Here is a 24,025-nt window from a genome sequence, read left to right as displayed (position 1 = left end):
ATGCAAGGCGTGGGCATGCTCTTGGGAGAGCTTGCTGTGGTGCTAGCTTCTTGGAGATTTCTTGACCTTTCTTTGGCCCGCTGGAATCCTAGGGGAAGGCTCAGGGGAGGGTCTTAACAGAATGTTAATTTGCTTTTCAGGTGTCTTCATCAAAATGTGTGTGTAAAGGAGCCAGGGTTATTTTCTGGTTAGTTTTATTTTTAAAGAACGTGATTGAAGGGAGATTGGGATAAGGCTGGTCTGCCCTGGGACAGTATGTAATGTGTAAACCATTTGCTCCTAAGTGTATTTGGTTAGGAAAGATAAACCTTGTAATTTATTAGCTAGCTGTAAATTGCTCAAATCATTTGGCATTGTCTAATTATTTTATCTCAGTTTCCCTTATTCCACTTGTCAAGGAATTTCCATAGCTTCTTACTATCCTGCCTCAGAACCATAGGCTATCTATTGAGGCAAGAAACCAGTAATCTTGTTTGCTCAATCTAATAAATGTTCCATTTGTGATTTTGCTCCATCCTTTGAGTGATTAATTACTTGGCTTCCCTACTACATAACAGAAAATAAATATTCTAGTTACCTGTTTTAGTGAGAATAATAAAAAGATAGTTCATATCATTTAACACATTAAAATTGGAAAAAAATTTCAAATTTAATTTTGAACTTTTAAACTCTGCATTCTGAAAGGTTTTCTTTCCCATGTGGTTTCATAGTCATGTTACAGCCTGTTGTTGTTGTTGTTATTATTATTATTATTATTATTATTATTATTATTATTTTAACTTCTAACGGTCCTTACAACTTTCCATGCAATTCAGGAGCATCTCTAGTAGTCCTTGTTCCAACCCAACCTTGCAGTACTGCAACATGACATAGGATTACTCTTTGCAGTAATTTAGGATTTCTCTCAACATCCCTTATGAGTGAAGATAAAAAAAAATTCACTTCATAAATAGCCTTCGCAGATTGTTAAGTTTCAATCCTTGAAAATAACCTGCATGTGGAAAACGAGTGCATACATTTCTTAACATTTTTAAAAAAGTATTTACCTATAATCTCAACTATAGCTTCGTTTGTGCCTTTAAAACAGGTGAAAGAGGGAATAGAGCTATTTTTACCAAAGCGGGGCTTGGTAGGAAGGTCTACCGTTACTTTAGTCCTCGGGATTTAATACTCTGAAATCGCTTTTGGGATCCATGGGCTGTCCAGGGCAGAGTGAAGAATGAGGGGCACAGTGCATACTGGACCTTGTAGTTCCTGCGACCAGGCAGGGCGTGGTGTTGCATGGCATGCTGGGAGTTGAAGTCCACTTGTTCAACCGGAACTCAACGGCCGGCAGAATGTGGTTTGTAGACACCGCTTACAGACGGATCCTTTCCCTTGGTTCTGCGCGTGCCAGACGGTGACTCCAAGGGCTGGGGAGGCGGACAAAGGGATGGAGGAAGTCCGCGGATCCGCAGCGCGTAGGCGGCTATGGCTGCTGCCGCCCACTGGAGGAAATTGGTACCCCGGAAGTGGCTGGCCTATTGGGTTTGAAAGGAGGCCGTTCCTCTGAACTACGGTGGCCGGCGGCCGGGAACTGGCGGTGCCTGAGGTCGGAGCCGCTGCCGTGCGGGCTGTTTCTGGGGCGGCTGACGCCAGAGCTGGAACGTTTCCCGGGTTGGTGGCTCCTGCACATTTTTGTACACTTCTCCCGTTCTGATTCGGTGAGGGATTCGACGTGAGGCGAAGGGAGTCAGGAAAAGGTTGGGAGTGACCGTCTGGGTCCCCGGTTGACGGGGATCCTTGTGGGGGGCCCTGCCCTCCGTGGAGACCCTGTGTCCCGCCGTTTGGGCTTGGAGGGTTTTGGCTCCTCCCTCATGTCTCCTTTCTAGTGTCATTTGTCTTTCTGACTTCTTGCCCTTCCTGGGACTCAGAGCTAACAAACCTTAGTAAGCCTTCCCGGCCCCTCTCTCCCTGTGGCTTTCCTGGTGTGTTCCAGGCACGACCTCCTCTCCCCTGCGCTGTCGCACCCATTGAATTCCTCTCCCTTTTCTCCCCACGGAAGGTAAAAGAAAAGGGGAAAAAATCAACAACAACAACAACAACAACAACAACAAAAAACCACCCCAAAAATCGGATTCCTGAGATCGCAATCTTCTCATTTCTAAATCTTTCCCCCATGTTTGGCCTCTGTTACTGCTTCAGACCTTAACATACTCCTCTGAATATCTGAATGCTTTTGCATCCAGACAAACTTTCAATGGCTTGATCTGGTTCTCGCTTCACCCTCCCCTCTCCTGCCTCCATCCACATGTGAGGGCTTTAGGTTGGAGAATAGAATCTTATGATGACTGATGAATGAGGAAGATGTCAGTGGTCAATCAGCATGTCTGCTGCTTATTGAGTTTCTATTTCTTAAGGTTTCTTTGGCTTACACTTTTGTTGTGTATGGATTATTTCCCCATAGGGGGTTCATTGCTACCCTGTAAGTAAGAGGAGAATACATGACCGTACATTTCTTTATATCTGAATTAGGTATTTAGACGGGATTTTTTTTTCTTTGCCTACCTGGAACCTATGCCCCTTGTGGAATTTTTGAAATGATTTTATGCCAATTAATAGAAGATAGACTGAAGGGAATACTTTTTCCTTCTTGGTGGTTAGTGATTTTGTATTTATGTTATGAATCATTGAAAGTGCCCAGAGGGATGGGAAAAGCTTTGAAAGGCAAAGACTGTGTATGGTCCAATTTACACGTTAATAAAGCTTCCTTCCCTGAATAAGGAAGAGTTTATAATTAATCCAATAATCTGATGTTATGTTGAATTAATTATCAGTTCATTCGCTGTAAAGTTTTTGAGAACAGTTTAAAGTTAAAAAAGTAGCCAGTATATGAAATTGTATGATTTGGTAAAAATTAAAAAAAAAATAAGCTGATGTTCTTTTCCTGTAAAATGAATGCAAATATATTGAAAAATTTATTTGTTGTAATTGCTTATGAAGTATTTCTTTATATTTTGACAGATCTGGTAAAACAACATTGTATACTATTCACTGATATAGACAGAAATTATTGTCGATTCTCACTTTTTGGGGGCCATGTAACCCAAATGAGTTTTCAGCTTTTCTATTCTAATTATTGCACTATAGAAATTATAATAATAAAGTTACCATTTTTTAAGCAGTCAAATGTAATCTTTATGTGTTAATAAAATATAAATATTAATACTTGTACCCTATCAAATTGGAGTTATTTCTAATTAATCAGAAATGGTTTCAGCCATACTACTCATGGCTAAATGGAAATATTCCATAATTTACTCATGGAATTCTTTTTGGGTAACTGATAAGAGGCTCAATATTAAGTAAACTTTTAATATTTTTCCTGAGACTATTCACTTTTAATATTTTTCCTGAGACTATTCATTTTATTCATTTTGTGGGCATTTATTAATACTTTTTACTATTAATCCCAAATCACCAAAACATTAATTGAGAGTGTTGCTCTTGTCCTCAGGTCTGTATTAAATTGCACTTAATTGTTTTAATTCATTGAGCTATTGAACATTATTTATATTTAGCTGAGGAAGAAACTGAAGCTCTAAATAGTTTAAGTTATTCAGTCTAGTTCTTTTTCTTTCCCAACTGTAAAGATTGGCTTACACAGCTGCAAAGATTTGTTTTCTACCCCGGAATATATAAAGAGCATTAATCCAGTAAATATTTGCTGAGGAGCTATTATGTACCAGATACTCTTTAAGGTACTGGAACTAACAGTAAGCAAAGCAGATGAAAGCCCTGCTCATAGGGAGCTAACAGAATGTATGAGATGTAAACCTTGTCTTCAAGAAGCAGAGAATATAACCAATATACATGAGATTGTATGTGTTTTAGAATGTTAAAGTTGAAAAGAGATTAGGGAAGATTTCATGAAGTATATGAGATTTGATTTATAACTTAAACAGTACGTAGGAATTTAGTAGGTAGAAATTGGGAGGAAAGTAATTCTAGCTTAAGGCATAAAATGAACAAAATTCAGAATTGTAGGGGAGAGAGATTAGAAGGGATAGGTAACTGGACTGCTTTGTATCTTTAGTTTCTTGTACACGGATGCACAGTGTTGGTTGAATTTGAAACAGATGTTTAAATGAATGAAGTTAGAACAAGAGTGCAGCTACGAGGTAATGAATTAGATCTAGTATTATCGTAGGGGGAATGAAAGAAAGGGATGGGTTTAACAGCAGTTGGTGAAAGAACCAGTAGACTCTTGTTAATTACTGATTGACATAGTGTGGTAGCCAAAGGAGAAAGGAGACTAGATTATTAGGCTTGAACTGATTTTCCGATTTCATCAAATTATGAGATTTAATAAAAATATTTTTATTGATTTTTTTTTATAGAGGGGAAAGGAGAAGGATAGAGAGTTAGAAACATCAAAGAGAGAGACACTGATTCAGCTGCTTCCTGCTCACCTCCTACTGGGGATGTGCCTGCAACCAAGGTATATGCCCTTGACCGGAATTGAACCTGGGACCTTTCAGTACGCAGGCAGACGCTCTATCCATTGAGCAAAACCTGTTAGGGTGAGATTTTTTTCTTTTTCCATTGAATTTTAGAGAGTGGAAGGGAGTTAAGGAGGGTAAGAGAGAGAAACATGGATGTGAGAGAGACACATCCATTGGTTGCCTTTCGCATGTACCCCAACCAGGGTCTCGGATGGAACCTGCAACCCAGGCACTTGCCCTTGACTGGGAATTGTACCTGAGACCCTTTGGTGCAAGGGCTGACACTACATCCACTGGGCCACACCGGCCAGGGCCACAATAGTTTTTTAAAAAAAATATTTGATTTTTAAAAAAAATAAATTTTAGAGAGAAAGGAAGGAAGAGAGAGTTAGAAACATCTATGAGAGCATGTGCCGTTAAAGGGAATGGAACTCGTGACCTCTCGGTGCATGGGTCAATGCTCAACCACAGACAGTCACACTGGCCAGGCTCAAATCATGAGATTTAAAAAAAATTCCAAGATGCATCATTATTTTATGAGCCACTATGAAAAAAATATTGCCAATTAATCAAAGATTGCCAACTCTAAAATATATTCAGTTTCAGAGTTAAAGTGTAAAAATGTGTGATCTAGAAATGATGAAATAAGGTACTCCTTATGATGGTTAGTGAGCCTATAACCACTTTATTTTTATTTTTTGAGGACTATTTATAAATCAATTTGTAATCTTAGACATGTATTCAATAATTTAGCATTTACTTATTAACTAGGCACTCTTCTAGGCCACAGTGATATAGTGGTCAGTAACTACAGTCTCTACCCTCATAGAACTTTTTGTGTAGCAGGGGGAGGTAGACATAAATCAAAGATCCCATCAAATTTAAAGTTGCAGCTATTGTAGTGCTATGAAAAAGCACTTGATGTAATACAGAAGAAAAACTGATTACAGAGGATATAAGAGTGTGGATGGGAGAGGCCAGATGACAGATGATGATAATATCTTGGACACAGTAGTGATGAAAATAGAAGTGGATGGATTTTAGAGATATTTAGGAGGAAGAACTGGGTGATGGATAGGATATGAGGAATGAGGGAGGGGAAGGTGCCATCGCCCACCACTAGCTTTTTGGCTTATGTAACTGGATGGATAGTAGTATAATCAGTTCCCTGAGATAGAGAACATTGTAAGATGACCAGGTTTGACAGGACATGCTTTGTTAATTTTTTTATTGTGGCATCAGTGTTCAAGGTTAATTTCTTATCCCCCACCCCTTATGTCTTTGTTTTATTTAAATACTAGGGGTCCAGTGCACGAATTTGTGCACCTTGAAAGGAACTGTGAACCACGAGGCTGTGGTAGGCACAGGGGTGGGTCTTGGTCCGTCCTCTGCGTCCCCACCTGGCCCCTCCTGCTGCAGCCCCGGTCCCATGCCTGCCAGCAGCCCTGCCCCCGCTCGCACCTACTGATGGCACGGAGTGATTGGGGCCGGTGCCAGCAGCGGTTGTGAGTGGGATTGGCACTGTCAGTGGGCACAAGCGGCGGCTGCTGCCCTGATCGCCCCTCAGGAGGAGAGGGAGGTGGAGAAGCAATCAGGGCCGGCAGCCACAGCTTGCACCCGCTGATGTTACCAAGTGATCAGGACCCGAGCGGGGTGCTGGCAGCAGGTGTGAGCAGGGCCAGTGCCAGAAGCAGGTGCAAGTGCTGTGTGGGACCGAGGCACTGGACCGAGGCACATGGGAGCAAAGAATTTTCAGTAACCGCAGGAGCTCGCCCTGATGACAGCGACTGGCGCGCCCCTTCTCCCCCCCCCCCCACCTTGATCTGGTGCCCCTGCTCACCTGCTCCATCCCACTCCACCATCCCACTGCAGCCAAAGCCCGCCATGTTCCGTGCTCTGCCACCTGCTACCAATGCCCACCATGTTTTGTACAAGCCCCATGGCCATCAGTGCACGTGATAGCTACTGGTTGTTCAGTTGTTCCGCCGTTCAGTCTATTTGCATATTAGCCTTTTATTATATAGGATATTTAAGAAACGGTGTCGCTGAAATATATATATATTTTTTACCTTGCTTGAGCAGGGATAAAGTTCTGGGTGAAAGCATTTGGAAATATTTTGGTATTTGTTTTGAATTTATATGTAACATATTCAGCCATATATATGAATAGGTAACTGAGTAATGCAGTTACACATTATATTTATTTTCACTTAAGATTTGGCATTAAATTGGGCATCTGGTCAAACTTTAACCTTATGCAGTTGGTGTATATGTAATGTGTAATAGGGAAAAAAGACATGTTTTGAATTTCCTTTGAAATATCTCATTTGTGTAATTTTTAACAGATATGGAATCAATACAACCAGTTTATTTAAATTTTACATTTCATAATAGAGCAGTAAAGCATATAGAGTTTGGCTCTGGAGTCAGAATGCATGGATCAAAGGTGTGTTTTGCTATTTACTAGCAATATGACCTTGCAGAAGTTATTTTGTTGTTTTAAGCTGTTTTTATTTTTAATCTATAAAATGAAGATAATAATACCTGTCTTATGGAGTTGTTGTGAGGATTAAATGAGATGATATATCTATCTCTATCACTATATCTCTACCTCTGTCTCTATATATATCTCTATAAATCTAGATCTATAGAGATAGATATAGATATATATATATGAATATATATCTAATCTATGTATCTATATATGCATAAGTTTATAAAACTTCTGGTGCAGAGTTTGTCTTTAATATTATTTTTTTATAGTGATATGGGGTCTCATATTATCTGGACTTCTGTGACAGCATTTTAATTTTAGAGTTCTTATAGCTAATAGATTTTAACTGGAAAAAATTGGGTTTGGAGAAAATGTTTTATAAGATACTTTGCTTCTTCACAGTCATACTAGATGAGCATCACATGTCATCTTTCGCAGATTCTTATCAGAGGTTATGTTTAGCCTACAGCTATAATAGGAAATTAATGTTAGATTAGTTTGTAATTACTTACTATTTAAGATTATTACTTTTATTCATTCATTTTTATTTTTTAAAATATTTTAAAAAATTGGTTTCCGAGAGAGGAAAAGAGAGAGCTAGAAACATCATTAATGAGAATTATCTATCAGCTGCCTACTACTGGGAATTGAGCCTGCAACTTAGGCATGTGCCCTGACTGAGAATCAAACCAGTGACCTTTAGGTACACAGGACGATGCTGAACTTGAACCACGCTGGCCCGGGCAAAACATTGACATTTTTAAAGAGTCCAGGCCAGTTATTTTGTAGAATGCCTCACAAAATAAATTTGTCTGTTTCTTCAGTTTCAGGTTAAATAGCTTTTTTCAAGACTGTTAATTACATAGAAGATGTAAACTTTCCATAGCATCACATCAGGAGTAATATAATGATAATTTGTCCCATTATTGTGATGTTAAATTTAATCACTTGAGCTGGACAGATTTGTATATTCAAACAATGTCTTTTCCCTTTTATACTTAATAATTAATCTGCGGGGGTAATACTTTGAGATCACTGGATATCTTGTTTTCCAACAATTGTTTTTCTAGTTAGTAATTTTAATAGCTGTTGATGATCCTTGCCTGAATCAAGCATTGCATTGGTGGTTTCCAAATAGTGATTTCCCAGTTCTCTCAGTCCTCCTATGTTTGCTGGCTATCTTCTCCAAAGAAGAGCTATTTCTCATATCTCCTTTTATTTTGGTATCACTATATAGCTAAAGATTAAAAAAAAATTTATCCAGTATGTTATAACCTGTTATTCTTATTGATGATTAAATCATCTCAAATTTGGTTAGTCTCTTCAAGCTGGTTTCTATGACCTTTGTTAATGTCCACATTGGTGTTTGGGTGAAATCTCACCTTTTGTACAATAAGATATTCCCGGCTCACTTGTATATTCCCAGCTTGAGACTAGTAATCAGCCATTTACCATGGGGTCCTGGTTTATTTTAATGGGAAATGGTATTTAGAAACCAAGGTTTGGGCATTGACTGTACAGTTAACTCTTGAACAGTGCAGTAGTTAGTGGTGCTGACCCCTATGCAATTGAAAATGCGCATATAGTTTTTGACATCCCCAAAACTTACCCACTTAATAGCTTACTGTTGACTGGAAACCACACTGAAAACACAATCAGCAAATATTTTGTAATATATATATAACTCTTACAATAAAGTAAGCTAAAGAAAAAATATTAAGAAAATTATAATGAAGAGAAAGTAATTTACAAATATTTATTGAAAAACCTTCATGTACAAGTAGATAGACATAGTTCAAACCCATATTTTTCAAGGGCCAAATGTTCTCATGGCTACTGGAATATCATGTTTCTAGGCCCTGTCAATGGACACACACACACACACACACACACACACACACACGCCCGCTCACACACACACACACACACACACACCTACACACAGTTTTTTGAAGATGAGTTTATAGGATACCTTCAATTAAAATTCAAAACCATGGAGTTCATTTTTACCTTGTCTTAGTTCATATGGTATCTCCCTTTTTATACAGGGAGGATTCTGATTCTCAACCACATCATTATATTTACTCATCGAATCTTTCCTACAACAACACACGTAAGTTAGTTTTGGAATTTCTATACTGATACACCCTCCAATAACAGATTTATCAAGTAAAGATTTCTTTGCCATTTTATGTCCTTATAATATATCCCAATAAACACGTATAATAATAGTAGGTGTTTAAAGTTATTTGTATTATTTTTTCTATGTGATTATGTTATCAATTTGAAATAATCTTTGGTAATATTATGCTAAGCTAAATAAGTCAGAAAAAGCTAAGAACTATATGATTTCACTTATATGTGGGATATAAAATTGAAACTCATAGACAACAGTATGTGGGATATAAAACTGAAAGTCATAGACAGGGACAGGAGTGAACCTACAACCCAGGGATGTGCCTTTGACCAGAAATCAAACTTGAAACCCTTAGGTCTGAAAGCCGGTGCTCTAACCACTGAACACACCAGCCTGGGCTCCAGAAATTCTTATACTGCCTGCTTTCCTCTCCTGTTCCTACTCGGAAGACACCTGCTCTCTTCTGCACACCCCAAAAAGTTGCTGTTTTACTTGCCTTGATTGTGTGCTATAGATGTATTGTTTAGCTCAATAAAAATAATTTCAGATAAAAAAAAAAAAAGTCATAGACAACAGAGGGAAGGGGGTAGGGGACAGTATAGTATAAAGGTGTCCAAATACATGGTTGTGGAAGATATTTGATACAATACAATATACAGATCATGTATCATAGAAATGTGCACTTGAAACCTATGTGATCTTATTAACCAATATTATCCCAATACATCTAATAATAAAATAAAATGTAGTTAAGTTCCTACTAAACTTTTTAATAGACTCTTTTTATAAAATCAGTTATATGTAAAACTAAAGTAAGCATAATATTTTAAAACTTCATCATAGTATATACTTATGGGGAACTCCAGAACAGTTACATCAAATAGAGCATATGCAGTTTTTAATCTTTGTAAGGCTTTAAACTTATAGCTCTATTTTCAAATTAATAGGATATTACTTAAAATTAGAAATGAGTAGAAAAATTACATCAGACAATGCCATTTGAAAGCCAACACAACTGTGATTGGGAACATTTTAAACAATGCTCTTCTTTTGACTGATGATACAATTCAAGCATTAATCTTTAACAATAGACATAATTGTTTTTCTGTATTCACACCCAGAATAAAAAGATTTATGTTATTTGTAAGTTCTTTTGTATTTGAAGAATGCCAGTTGTGACTGTGTATTACCCTGTAACATATTCATACATTTTTCATGTGTAAATATTTTCATTGGAAAAGGGAAACTTTCTCTTACAAATTATAATACTTATTATTTCTATTGAGAGACATATCCATAAACAGTCTTGAGTTTTGATTAGTTATAAACATCTTGCTTATTAGAATGTAAGGTTAATGAGGACAGAAATTGGATTTCATGGTTCATTGTATCTCTCATAATGCCTTACATAAATAACCACTCAAATACTTGATGAATAAGTAAATTTGATGTTTTATAGTTAAACTAGAGGCCTGGTGCATGAATTCGTGCACTAGTGGGGTCACTTGGCCTGGCCTGTGGGATCGGGCTGAAACCAGCTCTCTGATATCCCCTGAGGGGTCCCAGATTGCTAAAAGGCCAGGTCGAGGGACCCCACTGCTTCATGATTGAGGCTGGGGAGGAACCACAGGAGAGCTCCAGGGCCTGTCTGGCCTGTCTGGCTCAGTCCCAATTGGCCAGACCCCAGTAGATAGCTAACCTACCAGTTGGAGCATCTGCCCCCTGGTGGTCAGTGCACATAATAGCTACTGGTTGACTGGTTGACTGTCTGTTCCCTGGTGGTCAGTGCATGTCATAGCGAGCAGTTGAACCACCTTAGCATATCATTAGCATATTGCACTTTGATTGGTTGAACAGATGACTGGACACTTAGCATATTAAGCTTTTATTATATAGTATGACATGTAATTAATTACTGGTTTCAATTACTGGATTTACCTTTTCCTTACCAAAAGTAATTAACTATTTTGTTGATTAATTGATTTGACTCAGCATGTTACTTCTTATATGTCGACTGCATATTATAGTTACCTTGGACTCATCAGAGGTTACTAAGGTGCTGACATAATTAAACTTTGTTTATCAAACTGTAGTAAACAATATTCTTAGATGTAAAGACAAGAAATGCTCACGATAGCTCAGATCTCATTAAAAATTATTGCTCGTCGAGACTTTGGCTCAGTGGATAGAGTGTCGGTCTGCAGACTGAAAGGTCCCAGGTTCGATTCCGGTCAAGGGCATGTACATTGGTTGCTGGCACATCCCCAGTGGGAGGTGTGCAGGAGACAGCTGGTCGATGTTTCTCTCTCATCGACGTTTCTAGCTCTCCATCCCTCTCTCTTCCTCTCTGTGGAAAATCAATAAAATATATTTAAAAAAATTTTGCTGTAGTCTTTGAGCAAGTGGTTGAAGTAATTTCAACTCTTTAATATCCCATTTAAGTTGGTAATGATGACGACTTCACAGTCTGTGAACATATAATACTCAGTGCTGCCCAAGTGCAGAATTTTGCCTGTTGGAACTTGATCCAAGTCGTGTGTGAGGGTAAATGAATGTCTGCTCAGTATTTAGTTTCTTCCTTAGATGTTTTTATTTTTTTTTTAGTTTAAGAGAAGAACACATAAATAGAACATTTTGTTGATGTCATATTGTAAATTTTATGTGCAATGAGTGTTTTTAACTGAAGGATGTGATCCTGAGGAGTCCTAACAATGTTTATAAGATATGTCCTTGAGACAAAACAACCTTATTTTGTCTTTTTGCTATAAGATCTTTATTCTTATTTTAAAATCAAGTTTCTGAATAGATGTGTCCTTCCCTTATCATGTTGCCTTTTTCTTTTGTCTTTATCTAACTGTCATCTACTTTACCTAGTCCTTAGCCCTGAAAGGGGACAGTCGAAAAAATATTACAGTGTTCTGCTTTTCTTCGTATTTGCCACTTAAAAGCAATAAGCATGCTAAGTTTATAACCTAAACACAAAGTTCAGTGCATAAGGATAGAGGACTGGCAGGTATAAGAGAGGGAGTAAAAATTGATACAATAATTGATGTTTCTATAAACAAAGAACTGAGATGGGGATAAGAAATAAGATAGCAGAGATGACAGATCAACATATTGAAAGGCATTTAAGGTCAGACAAGGGATTGCTATTTGTTACTAAAAATGCAAGCAGGTAGAAAAGGTTGTAGATGAACAACTTAGAGCGGACCTCACACTTCATTTTATTTGATTGTACAGCTAAAAGCACATCAAAAGTTCTAAATCAATATCTATATTTTACCTTGTTGCAGAATATTATTTGGGAAAGATGCTCAAGCATACACAAGTACTGGAAGTCTGCATGTTTTTATTGGTCATACTATGTGGCTAAGATATATTGTGTAAAATCATTCCCTAAAGTTCTGTCTGCCAGGAGCTTTTACTTGGCTTGAAATCCTCAGTGGGTAAAATATTCTATCTATTGCCATATGGGAGAGGCTGATTACCTTCATCTGCCCTTCAAGGACATTGGTTTGAGTACCATTTTACATTTATCAGTTTATAATTTATCGACTGTCTTAATGCATGGTTACGGTTAGAAAAGTGACTCTAAAAATGACATCTGGGTCTCAATCGATGATTTTCATATCAAATGTTGTAGCCCTGCCTTCCAAAAGGACTCTGCTTGGTCTTCACTCTGCTTTTCACATCATTAACAATAAAGTTTAGTAATAACCTCATCTGGTAGTTTTATCTATATTTACTAAGATAGAAGTTTTCTCATTTTTAATGCCGTCACCTTTTAATTAAAAATGGATTTGTCACAATGTAAACAGGGAACAGAAATATGGAAATGGTGATGGAAAGATTTGTTGTAATGTGCATTAGGACGAAAGTTTACTTGAAAAAGGTTATTAATTTCCCAAAGTTTTAAGAAATAAGCTATAAATCTATTTGAAGAGTGGAAATTGTAAAGAGTGTTATTCTGGTGATTTTCCAGACTGAGGCTCTGACATCACTATATAAAATAAACAGGAATTTTGACAATCACTGGGACAGTCAAGCCAGCTATTTTAGGTTCCATAGCAGATTTACGTGTGCTGGATCATGAGTAAATTATCACTGCACGTTATACTTGATAGGCAATGAATTTTATTTATTTTTAATTAAGAAAGCTTTTGGAAAGTGAAATTGTAGGTGAAAATAATTTAGAATTTTGCAGGGAGACTACTACTATTAAAGTTCATTGTGGTTTTTTCATTTGTGTTTTGCTCATTTGTAGTTAAATTAAAAGTACTGTTTATCTTGGATTTTCTTTGGCTTATTTCATACAAATATAAAGAAAACATTTTAATAGACTGAATGGACTCAAGTCTTAATTTATTCTTTTTCCTCTTTCCAAGCTCACCACATTTATGTTTAGGAGAAACAAAAATTATGAATTATGGAATATCCACCAAGTCATTTTATTTAGCCAAAGCTGCTCTGGGGAGTTAGATTGAGGAAGTTAAAGTTTTCTACATGACTAAGTAGCTGAATCCATGTCTTTAAGAACTACAAGAATGAAGTTGTTTATCTTAAAAAGGAAAAATCACTTTGTGTCAGCATTTTTATCTTTCTTCTAGACTGTTTAGGAATTTCGTAACAGAATGTCTTCTCGGCAGGTTTCTTAGTCAAGCAGTTTTAGTCATTTTGTTAGAATTTAATATAACCTGGACACATTTGTAATTTCGTGTATTCAGTTTTTCATTTGAGTAATTTATTTTGAATAATTTATTTTAAAAGAGGCTCAATGTAAACACTTTCGATAGTAAAGTATAAAATGGCATTTCATGTCTTAGAGATTCCACTTTGAACATCATGGACTTCTAGACATTGTTTTATGCATGTATATGTGAGTGACGCAAAATATTGTATATATGCAGATAGATGCATAAATCATATTCATGATGTTCTTTCTTCTCACTCAATGCCCTGGATACCTCCTTTTAAAAATAATTACTAAACTTTATTTTTAGAGCAATTTTAGGTTCACAGCAAAATTGAAAGTATACAGAGTTCCCTTCCAGCACACACAACTTCCTCTACTATCTACATCACTGTCAACATAGGTTTCATTTATTACATTGACACATCATTACCATCCAAAGTCCATAGTTTACAGGAAGATTCAGATTTGCTGCTGTAAATTTTAAGAGTTTGAATGAATACATAATGACATGTATCCACAGCTGTAGTATCATACACTATTTCAAAATCCTGTGTTCTGCCTACTCATTCTCTTCCCACATGCCCCCGAACTCTGACAACCACTGATCACTTCACTGTTTTCATAATTTTGCCTTTTCCTGAATGTCATACAGTTGGAATCATACAGTATGTAGCTTTTAAAAATTGGCTTCTTTCACTTAGAAATAATGCATTTGGTTTTTCTTGATATATTTTCATGGCTTGATAACTCACTTCTTTTTAGTGCTGAATAATATTCCATTGTCTGGATATACCACAGTTTTTATCCATTACTGAAGGACACCTGGTTGTTACCAGGTTTGGCAGTTATGAATAAAACTGCTATAAATATCTGTATACAGGATTTGGTTTAGATACAAGTTTTTATTTCATTTGGGTAAATACCAAGAATGCAATTGCTAGATCACATCGTAAGATAGTGTTCAGTTTTATAAGAAACTGCCAAACTGTCTTCCAAAGTATCTGTACCTCAAATTCCAAATAATTTCTATGAGCATTGAAAGAGCGTATCATATTGCCCCACAAGCTTGTCAGCATTTGGTGATATCCGTGTTCTGGACTTTGGCCATTCTAATAGTTTGTAGTGGTAGTTCATTATTGTTTAATTTGATTTTCTTGATAACATTTGATGTGGAGCATATATTCATATGCCTCCTTGCCTTCTGAATATCTCCTTCAGTGAGATCTTTGTCTCATATTTAAATTGGTTGTAGTTCATGTTCTTATTTTTGAGTTTTAGAAGTTCTTTTTAAAAATATTTTGGATAGTGGTCCTTTATCAATTGTGTCTTTTGCAGAGATTTCCTCCCAGTCTGTGGCTTGTCTTTTCATTTTTTTTTTCTCTTTCTTTTTTCATTTTCTTGACATTGCCTTTCTCAGAGCAGAAGTTTTTCATTTTAATGAAGTCCAGTTTGTCAGTTATTTCTTTCAGGGATTGCGCCTTTGTTGTTCGAGTTAGGAAGTATTCCCTCTGCTTCTGGAAGAGATCATAGAGAATTGGTAATAATTTCTTTGTTAAATGTTTGGTAGAATTCACTACTGAAGCTATCTGGGCCTGATACTTTCTGTTTTGGAAGGTCATTAACTATTCATTCAGTATCTTTAATAGATATAGTCCTATTCAGATTGTCTACTTTTTCTTGTGTGAGTTTTGGCAGACTATGTCTTTCAAGGAATTGGTTTATTTAATCTAGATAATCAAATTTTTGAGCATAGAGTTGTTCATAATATTTAATCTTCAGGTATTTTGGGAATTTCCATCTATCTTTTCACTGACATTATATGATTTCTACTCTTTTAAATTTGTTAAGTGTTGTTTTATGGCCTAGAATATGATCTGTCTTGGTGAATATTCTGTGAAATTAAGGAGACTTAATCTGCTGTTTTTGGGTGACATAATCTGTAAATGCCAATTACATCCAGTTGATTGATGGTGCTGTTGAGTTCAACTATGTCTTCATTGATTTTCTGCCTGCTGCATCTACCCATTTCTGATAGAGGGTTGTTCAAGTCTCCAACTATCATAATGGATTGATGTATGTCTTCTTCAGTTTTATCAGTTTTGCCTCACATATGTTCCCTGGATAGATTTTTATAGTGATAAATTTATATCATTATAATATGTATGCATCATAATTTATTCATCAGCAAATAATTGTGTCTGTTAGCATACCGATGTGCTAGATGTGAGGATATAGTATTGAACAAGACACATTCTCTGCCTTGAAGGAGTTTATTATTTGAGAAATAAGTATGCAAAATGCTTGCTTCCTCAGGCTCACCAATTTCATCTCTTGTGATAATAATATGAAATTCTTTTAATGTGAATTACTTTGATCTAGTACTAGTAAGGGTAAAAATATTTCCTTTTACAATGGCTGTCTTGTGTTCTTTTTTTTTGTCTTTTGTTATTGATATAGAAGAGCTCTTTGTATATTAGGGACATTAATACTTTGTCCATATATAATAGGTATTGAATTTTTCCTAATTATTGAATTGTAACTCACCCTTAGTAACATTCTTTTTCTTCCTGTATAGAAATTTTCATTTTTATGTAATTACATTTTTCTTTTGGATTTTCAGTTTTACATACCATGTTAAGAAAGGCCTTTTCTACAAGATTATTAAAACAATTTTAATAAATATTTCTTTGTAGTAGATGCATACATGTCATGTGTTTGACTTATTTAGAATTTATAAAGTGAAGTAGCTTTATTTTTTTTTAAACTGGCTAGCTTATTATTCTAGTATTATTTATTAAATTAGCCATCTTTTCTCACTGATATGAAATATATCTCATAGCAGGTAGTAAATTCTCAAATGTGCTTGGATTTATTTCCCTACTCCCTATCATGTTTTATTCAGTGACATCCTTTGCTAATAAAAATAATAAATTTAAGTATTTACTGAACTTTAATTACTGTAGTTTTTAAAAAAAATTTCTTTATTGATTTCAGAGAGGAAGGGAGAGGGAGAGACAGACAGAAACATCAGTCATAGAGAGAATTATTGACCAGCTGCCTCCTGCACATCCCCTACTGGGGATTGAGCCTGCAACCCAGGAATGTGCCCTTGGCTGGAATCGAACCCGGGACCCTTCAGTCCTCAGGCTGATGCTCTATCCACTGAGCCAAACCATCTAGGACTAATTACTGTAGTTTTATAAGTGTTTTAATATGCAGTAAGACAAGTCTTCTCATTTGAAATGTTTGGTTATTCTTTTTTTTTTTTTTTTAATATATTTTATTGATTTTTTACAGAGAGGAAGAGAGAGGGACAGAGAGTTAGAAACATCGATGAGAGAGAAACATCGACTAGCTGCCTCTTGCACACCCCCTACTGGTGATGTGCCCGCAACCAATGTACATGCCCTTGACTGGAATCGAACCTGGGACCCTTCAGTCCGCAGGCCAACGCTCTATCCACTGAGCCAAACTGGTTTCGGCTGGTTATTCTTTTTTTAAAGTGTTTTGATTTATAAGACTTTCCTAGGTGGTTCAAGGGATCACTTTTCAAATTCAACCATGCTTTAAAGTTAGGATTCTTAGAAATAGTCATTTAAATTTTTGTTGTAGAAATAAAATGGGTTTCTGTCTTCATAGAAGATTGAAATTCAACTTTAGTTATGTTAAAAATAAGACAATACTGAGTTATTAAATTACAAGAGCTTAACTAGTTTTACCTTATGATAATTTTATTCTCATCTACTCTATAACAATGATAATAAAAGTATTCTTATAGAATAGTCAAGAATATTTGTCTCATTAATTTCTGTTTCTTTCACAGCATCTGACCTTGGTTATTTACTTATTTAGGAGTCATTATCTAAAATAACAGACTTTCCCCACACAAAATTCCTCACGTTGTCTTGTGTCCTCCCCCCACTTTATGGCATCTTGACTTTCACACTCTTGATAAGGACTGTCCAGAGGTTTCTGGTAGCTGGTGTTGGGAACAGTTTGAACCAAAGTCTTCCCTGTGGCCCACTTTTTTCCAAACTTAGGAAGATACATACATGTAAAAACTCTTATTTTTTTTTCTTTTAAAAATATATTTTATTGATTTTTTTTGCAGAGAGGAAGAGAGAGGGATAGAGAGTTAGAAACATTGATGAGAGAGAAACATCGACCAGCTGCCTCCTGCACACCCCCTACTGGGGATGTACCCGCAACCAATGTACATGCCCTTGACAGGAATCGAACCTGGGACCTCTCAGTCCTCAGGCTGACGCTCTAGCCAGGGGTCTTCAAACTACGGCCCGCGGGCCACATGCGGCCCTCAGAGGAGTCTGATCCGGCCCGCCAGGTTTTTTGGGCAGTGAGCGCAGCCGAGGTGTTACAGTAGGAATTAGTAGTTCATATAGTCCGGCCCTCCAGCTCTCTGAGGGACCGTGATCTGGCCCCTACTTTAAAAAGTTTGAGGACCCCTGCTAGCCACTGAGCTAAACCGGTTTCAGCTAAACTCTTATTTTAAACATTTTAGATTTAGGAGATTCATAGTGGCTTTTTAAAAACAAATGTTTAAAATTATATAAATTACATCTATTCTTTCTGTAAGATTTGGAAAAGGTTGATAATAGTAATATAAAAATAACCACATGATTTTACTTTTAGGGAAACTATTGTCAATATTTCTTTCTAACCTCCCCCCATTCCAGTGCCAATATCATGTGATACATAAAGTTTTAGACACCACTAAATGTTTTTCCATTTTTATAAAAAGCTTATAACATGATAGGTTATATCATGTGGATACGCTATATATATTCACACATTTTATAAACTTTTTCCTTCTTTTCCAAATTCTGTTAAATTATGCAGTTTTCTGGAAGAAATAATTTTTTCCTTTTTTAAAATCTAGTTAGTTTAAAAATTCTAATTACAACTGGTAAAAGTGCTATTAGTGATATACCTACATTTCATTAATTTCTTGGTTCACTGATTCATTTAATAAACATATTTTGAAGACCAATCACATGCCAGGCAGGCATTAAGGATCTTCAAAAAGTTTACGGACTAATGCAGCAATTTCCAATCAGTGTGCCACAGTAATTTTTTAAATTTATTTTTTTCCATCATCATTTATTCCCCCCCCACCCCCCCCCATGTGCTCTTCCACCTCCTCCATCGCCCCTGATCCTGAGGTCACCACACTGTTGCCCATGTTCATTAGTTCTCACTTTCTCTTTCCCCCCTCAATCTCTCATGCTGTAATAGTTTATAAAACATGCAATACCTGACTATTTAGTCAGGGGCACTGACCTCTTTTCCATTAAAAAATGACAACAGCCAACACAACAATAGTTGTTGAGTGTGAATGTCCTGTCTTGAGCCATAAATATATAGGTCATACAATAGAGTTGCATCTTTTTAAAAAAAAATACATATTTTATTGATTTTTTTATAGAGAGGAAGAGAGAGGGATAGAGAGCTAGAAACATTGATGAGAGAGAAACATCGACCAGCCGCCTCCTGCACGCCCCCCACCGGGGATGTGCCCGCAACCATTGTACATGCCCTTGACCGGAATCTTACCTGGGACCCTCCAGTTCGCAGACCGACGCTCTATCCACTGAGCCAAACCGGTTTCGGCTAGAGTTGCATCTTATTTGTCATGTTGCATAATAAGGTTGCATCTGATTGGTTAATTCTCGGATCCAGAAATCTTTATATACAAATATAGGCACCTTACTTTTTAAGAATTCTCTTTGGAGCCCAGCAAATGTGGCTCAGTTGGTTGAGCGTCATCCCATGTACCAGGGGGTTGCTGGTTCAATTTCTGGTCAGGGCACATGCCTGGGTTGCTGGCTCCATCCCACTCTGAAATCAATAGAAACATATTTTTAAAAAAGTCACTTTGAAGCAAAAAGGGCAGGAAATTACTATTACTATTGTTATTATTTTAAATAAATCAATAAAATTATACCTGTTTTTTTGGTCAGATTAAAAAAAAATATATATATATATTTATTGATTTCAGAGAGAAAGGAGAGGGAAAGAGATAGAAACATCAATAATGAGAGAAAATCATTGGTTGACTGCCACCTGCATATCCCACTGGGGATTGAGCCCACAACCTAGGCATGTGCTTTTGATCGGAATCTAACCCAGGACCCTTCAGTCTGCAGGCTGACAGTCTATCACTGAACAACCTATCACAATCCAGCGAGGGCCTTTTTTGTCAGATTGACAAAAATAGTTTTTGGTATGCCATAACTTTTAGTAATTAGTTTATGTGTGCTAGGAGATTAAAAAAAAAGTTGAAAATTGCTGGTCTAGTGTAAGTGACAGGTAAGAAACAAATAATTACAATACAGTGTGATGAGTGCTGTGATAGAGGAAATATTCTATGAGGAAAGAGGAGGGGCATCTGTCCAATAGTAATAAAAACTAGAAGCCTGGTGCATGAAATTCATGCACTTGGGAGGTGGGGGTGGTCCTTAGCCCAGCCAGCACTCTCTTGCAGTCCAGGAGCCCCCTGGGGATAAGTCAGCAGTCAGACATCCTTAGCACTGCTCAGGGCTTGTGGCTGAGTGGTGCTCCCCCTGTGGGAGCACACTGACCACCAGGGGGCAGCTCTTGTCTGTCCCCTGGTGGTCAGTGTGTGTCGTAGCAACCAGTCATTCTGCCATTTGATAGATTTGCATATTAGCCTTTTATTATATAGGATACCGTCAGGATATGGTGCATGTGAGGGAGTGGGAAAAGAGGAAACCGAGTAAGGGGACAGATGTCATTTCATGAAAGGCCTTGACTATCATCCTCAGGGCTGGGGGTACAAACATGAGCAAGGCAAAGGCCTGGAGGAACATATTTGTAGCTATAATTCTCTCTCTCTCTTTTTATTATTATTATTTTTTAAATCTTTATTGTTCATATTATTACAGATGTTCCTCTTTTTTACCCCCCTCCGTTGCTCCCCTCCACCAGGTTCCCACCCCACCCTCTGCCCTTTCCCTATTCCCCATTGTCCTCATCCATAGGTGCACAGTTTATGTTCAGTCTCTTCCCACATCCCCATCTCCCCTTTTCCCCGAGAATCGTCAGTTCACTCCCCTTCCATACCTCTGATTTATTATATTCACCAGTTAATATTGTTCATCAGATTTAAAAAAAAATTTTTTTGGTTTTTAAATTCACTTGTTGATAGTTACATATTTGTTGTTCATAGTTTTTATCTTTATTTACTTTCTCTTCCAAAAGAACCCCCTTCAGCAATTCATATAATTCTGGTTTGGTGGTGATGAACTCCTTTAGCTTTTTTTTTTATTGGTGAAGTTTTTATCTGGCCTTTGATTCTGAATGATAGCTTTGCTGGGTAGATTGTTTTTGGCTATAGGTTCTTACTATTCATCACCTTGAATATTTCTTGCCATTCCCGTCTGGCCTGCATGGTTTCTGTTGAGAAATCAGCTGGCAGTCGTATAGGTGCTCCTTTATAGGTAACTACCTGCTTTGCTCTTGCTGCTTTTAATATTCTCTGTCTTTTGCTCTTGGAATTTTAATTATGATTTGTCTTGGTGTAGTCTTCTTTGGATTCCTTTTGCCTGTGCACTTCCTGGACTTGTAAGTCTAATTCTTTCACCAGGTGGGGGAAGTTTTCTGTCACTATTTCTTTCAGTATGTTTTCGATATCTTGCTCTCTCTCATCTTCTGGGACCCCCATAATTCTGATGTTGGTTCGCTTGATGTTGTCCCAGAGTTTTCTTACATTATCTTCAACTTTCTGGATTCTCTTGCCTTCTTGCTTCTGCGGAGGAGTGTCTTCTGGCTCTTTATGTTCCAAATCTTTGACTTGATTCTTGCAATCTTCCATTCGGTCATTCTGTTTTTAGGACTCTGTATAATATTTTTTATTTCAGACAATGTATTCTTTATTTCTTGTTGATCCCTTATTATTTCTAGTTCCCTTTTCATATCCTCAAAGGTCTCATTTATTTTATCGGCCTTTTCTAGGAGATTCTTGAACAAACTTATAAGTGTGGTTTTGAACTTTATATCTAGTCGCTTTTTGTCCTCCATTGCTTTCGTTTGTGATCTATTTCGTTGTCTCGGCATTTTTGCAGCTTCCCTGATGGGGCAGAGTTTCAGGGTGGGGCCTACAGCCTTGGCTTCTGTCAGCCACACCCTATGCGACTCCTGAGTCTCAGTATTCCTCAGGGTCCTTCAGTACTCGCTGCAAGCACCTCTGAGAGTGAGGTGCCCTCAAGTTTCGCCTGCTACCAAACAGTCCAATCTCTCCCCCAACGGGCCTGGAACTGTGGTTCAGTTCAGTTGGAAGTGGGATTGGAGGTGGCGTCAGAGCTGTCTGGAGCCCTGTCTCCTTCCTGCCAGGGCAATCCCATGGCACAGCCAACTGTCCCTTCTCTGTGCGCAGTGTGCGCGCCTCCGCGGCTCTGCCTTTCACCGCTCCCCTGGGATTCCGCCTCACAGCCCAGGCTCCTCTGTTTGAGCCTGGGTCCCGGGGTCTGGCCTAGAACTGGGGTTCAGAGCAGTCAGAACTGGGGCTCAGCACAGTCCGGAGCTTTTATCTCCTTCCCGCTAGGGAACGCCAGGCAGGCACTCAGCCTCCCTCCTCTCCGGCTCCGTCCTCTCCGCACGCGCCGCGTGTCTCTGTACCTTAGGCTTTTACAGCTCCTCCGCGCTTCCTTCTGGTTTTCTCCTTGCTTCTCGTTGTAGAATTTCCAGTCAGTCGACTTTCCTGTAGTTCTGGGTAATGTCCATTTTATATTTTAGTTTTATTTTATTGAAATTGTTGTGTGTGGCTGCGGTTGGGTGTTTACCTGTGCAGCCATCTTGGATCCTCCAAGCTAGATAATCTGTAGCTATAATTCTCACTTGTATATCAGCAGTCCTCAAATTAGTAGCTCAAGCCTAGACCTCATGCTTGAGCTCCAGATCTATATAAACCAACGGCCTTGTTGTCCTCTCTAGAATATATCTATAATGTAAGCTCGGGCAGAAGTATAGTATTCCGTACTTCAAGTTGTTGATAGGTTCTGCAATTTTAAGTGAAATGATATGTAGTTAAAGCAGTTGCCCCATAGGTTAATTGATACAAACAAGAATTAAGTTCCTATGACATTTCACCAAAATTATATAACTAAATGATGTTGAACAAAATGACTTTATTCAAGAACCTGTTATATTTCACTGCCTTTGTTCTAAGCTTTATCTGCATTGCCTAAATAGTGCTTGACAACAATTTACCAAATGATTAAATAAGTAATGATTCTGTACTGTTTCTTTCAGAGGCATCTCACACTCCACATAAATCAAATTCATGATCTCCCTCTAACCTGCCCATCTCCTAATATTCCCTATTTCAGTGATTGGCAGCATCTATTTAATTTTATAAGCCAGGAACCTGGCTGAGTTTATCCTTGACATATCCCTGTTTCTCACCTTCCACATCCATTTTATCATCAAGAGTTAGGGAATTTTTGACACCTTTCCTCATATATCTATATCTCTCCATCTCCACAGTACCAGTCCAACCTACTATTATTTTACTTATAATCTTGTACAATAGTAGTTTACTCTCACCATCTACTCTTGTCCCTTTTCAGTCTATTTTCTTTGCTGCTATTGAAGTCAAATAAGCCCACAGAATCTGATTCTGATATTTCTGTTTGAAACCAGGTGCTAGGATAAAGAACAAAATTCTTAACATAGTCTATAAAGCCCTGTGTGCTCTGGCCCTTGGCCAGACCTGTAGCCACATCTTGTGTTACTTTTTTGGACTTTCTGTGCTCTCTTTACCTTGATTTTTTAAATTCTTCCAATGGACTATGTTTTCTCCTGCCTAAACTATGATGTATAATTTGTAGCTTTTAATACGTGTTATAAAATGGAATGTCTATTGTTAGAGAAATGAATGTATCAGTACTTTTGAGTAGGTATTTATAACCTTAAAAGTGTAATGTTCTGTGCAGCATTTTCTTGAAAAGTAAACTGTCTGTAAATTATTGCAAATAAGCTCAAACACTTAGAATTATAATTTGTTCTTCTTTCAGATTATATCACACATTTCTATTTTTCCCCTCAAGTTAGTTAAAAAACAAACACTTATGAGCTACATTTATTCTTATTTTAAAGTAAGAAAACATTTCCTGTTGTAAATTTAAGCCATTCTATGTTTTTTAATGCTGCAGTGTTAAGATAGGCAATAATTGTAGGAA

General features: G+C 37.3%; 2 protein-coding genes across 5 annotated transcripts in view; both read left to right on the top strand.

The window, feature by feature from the left end:
- The window catches only part of PATJ (PATJ crumbs cell polarity complex component), a 762,329-nt gene extending 744,083 nt beyond the window's left edge, over positions 1–18,246 (top strand). Inside the window, exon 46 of the transcript XR_014794340.1 lies at positions 18,082–18,246. The gene's annotated coding sequence lies outside the window, so the exon portion shown is untranslated. The remainder of the gene's footprint in view (positions 1–18,081) is intronic.
- The window catches only part of ATG4C (autophagy related 4C cysteine peptidase), a 106,522-nt gene that overhangs the window by 27,293 nt on the left and 55,204 nt on the right, over positions 1–24,025 (top strand). Inside the window, exon 1 of one of the 4 annotated variants that reach the window (XM_084876094.1) lies at positions 1,332–1,703. The exons of 1 other annotated variant lie outside the window; for it this stretch is intronic. The gene's annotated coding sequence lies outside the window, so the exon portion shown is untranslated. Of the gene's footprint in view, positions 1–1,331; positions 1,743–24,025 lie in introns of those variants that run through there. 2 more of the 4 variants (XM_084876096.1, XM_084876095.1) reach the window with 2 other exon arrangements.

The sequence above is a fragment of the Pipistrellus hanaki genome (assembly GCF_964339955.1).
Source record: "Pipistrellus hanaki genome assembly, chromosome: 2".
In the NCBI taxonomy this organism is placed as follows: Eukaryota; Metazoa; Chordata; class Mammalia; order Chiroptera; family Vespertilionidae; genus Pipistrellus; species Pipistrellus hanaki.
Note: the sequence above shows the minus strand (reverse complement) of the source record. Positions and strands in the feature narration are given on the sequence as shown.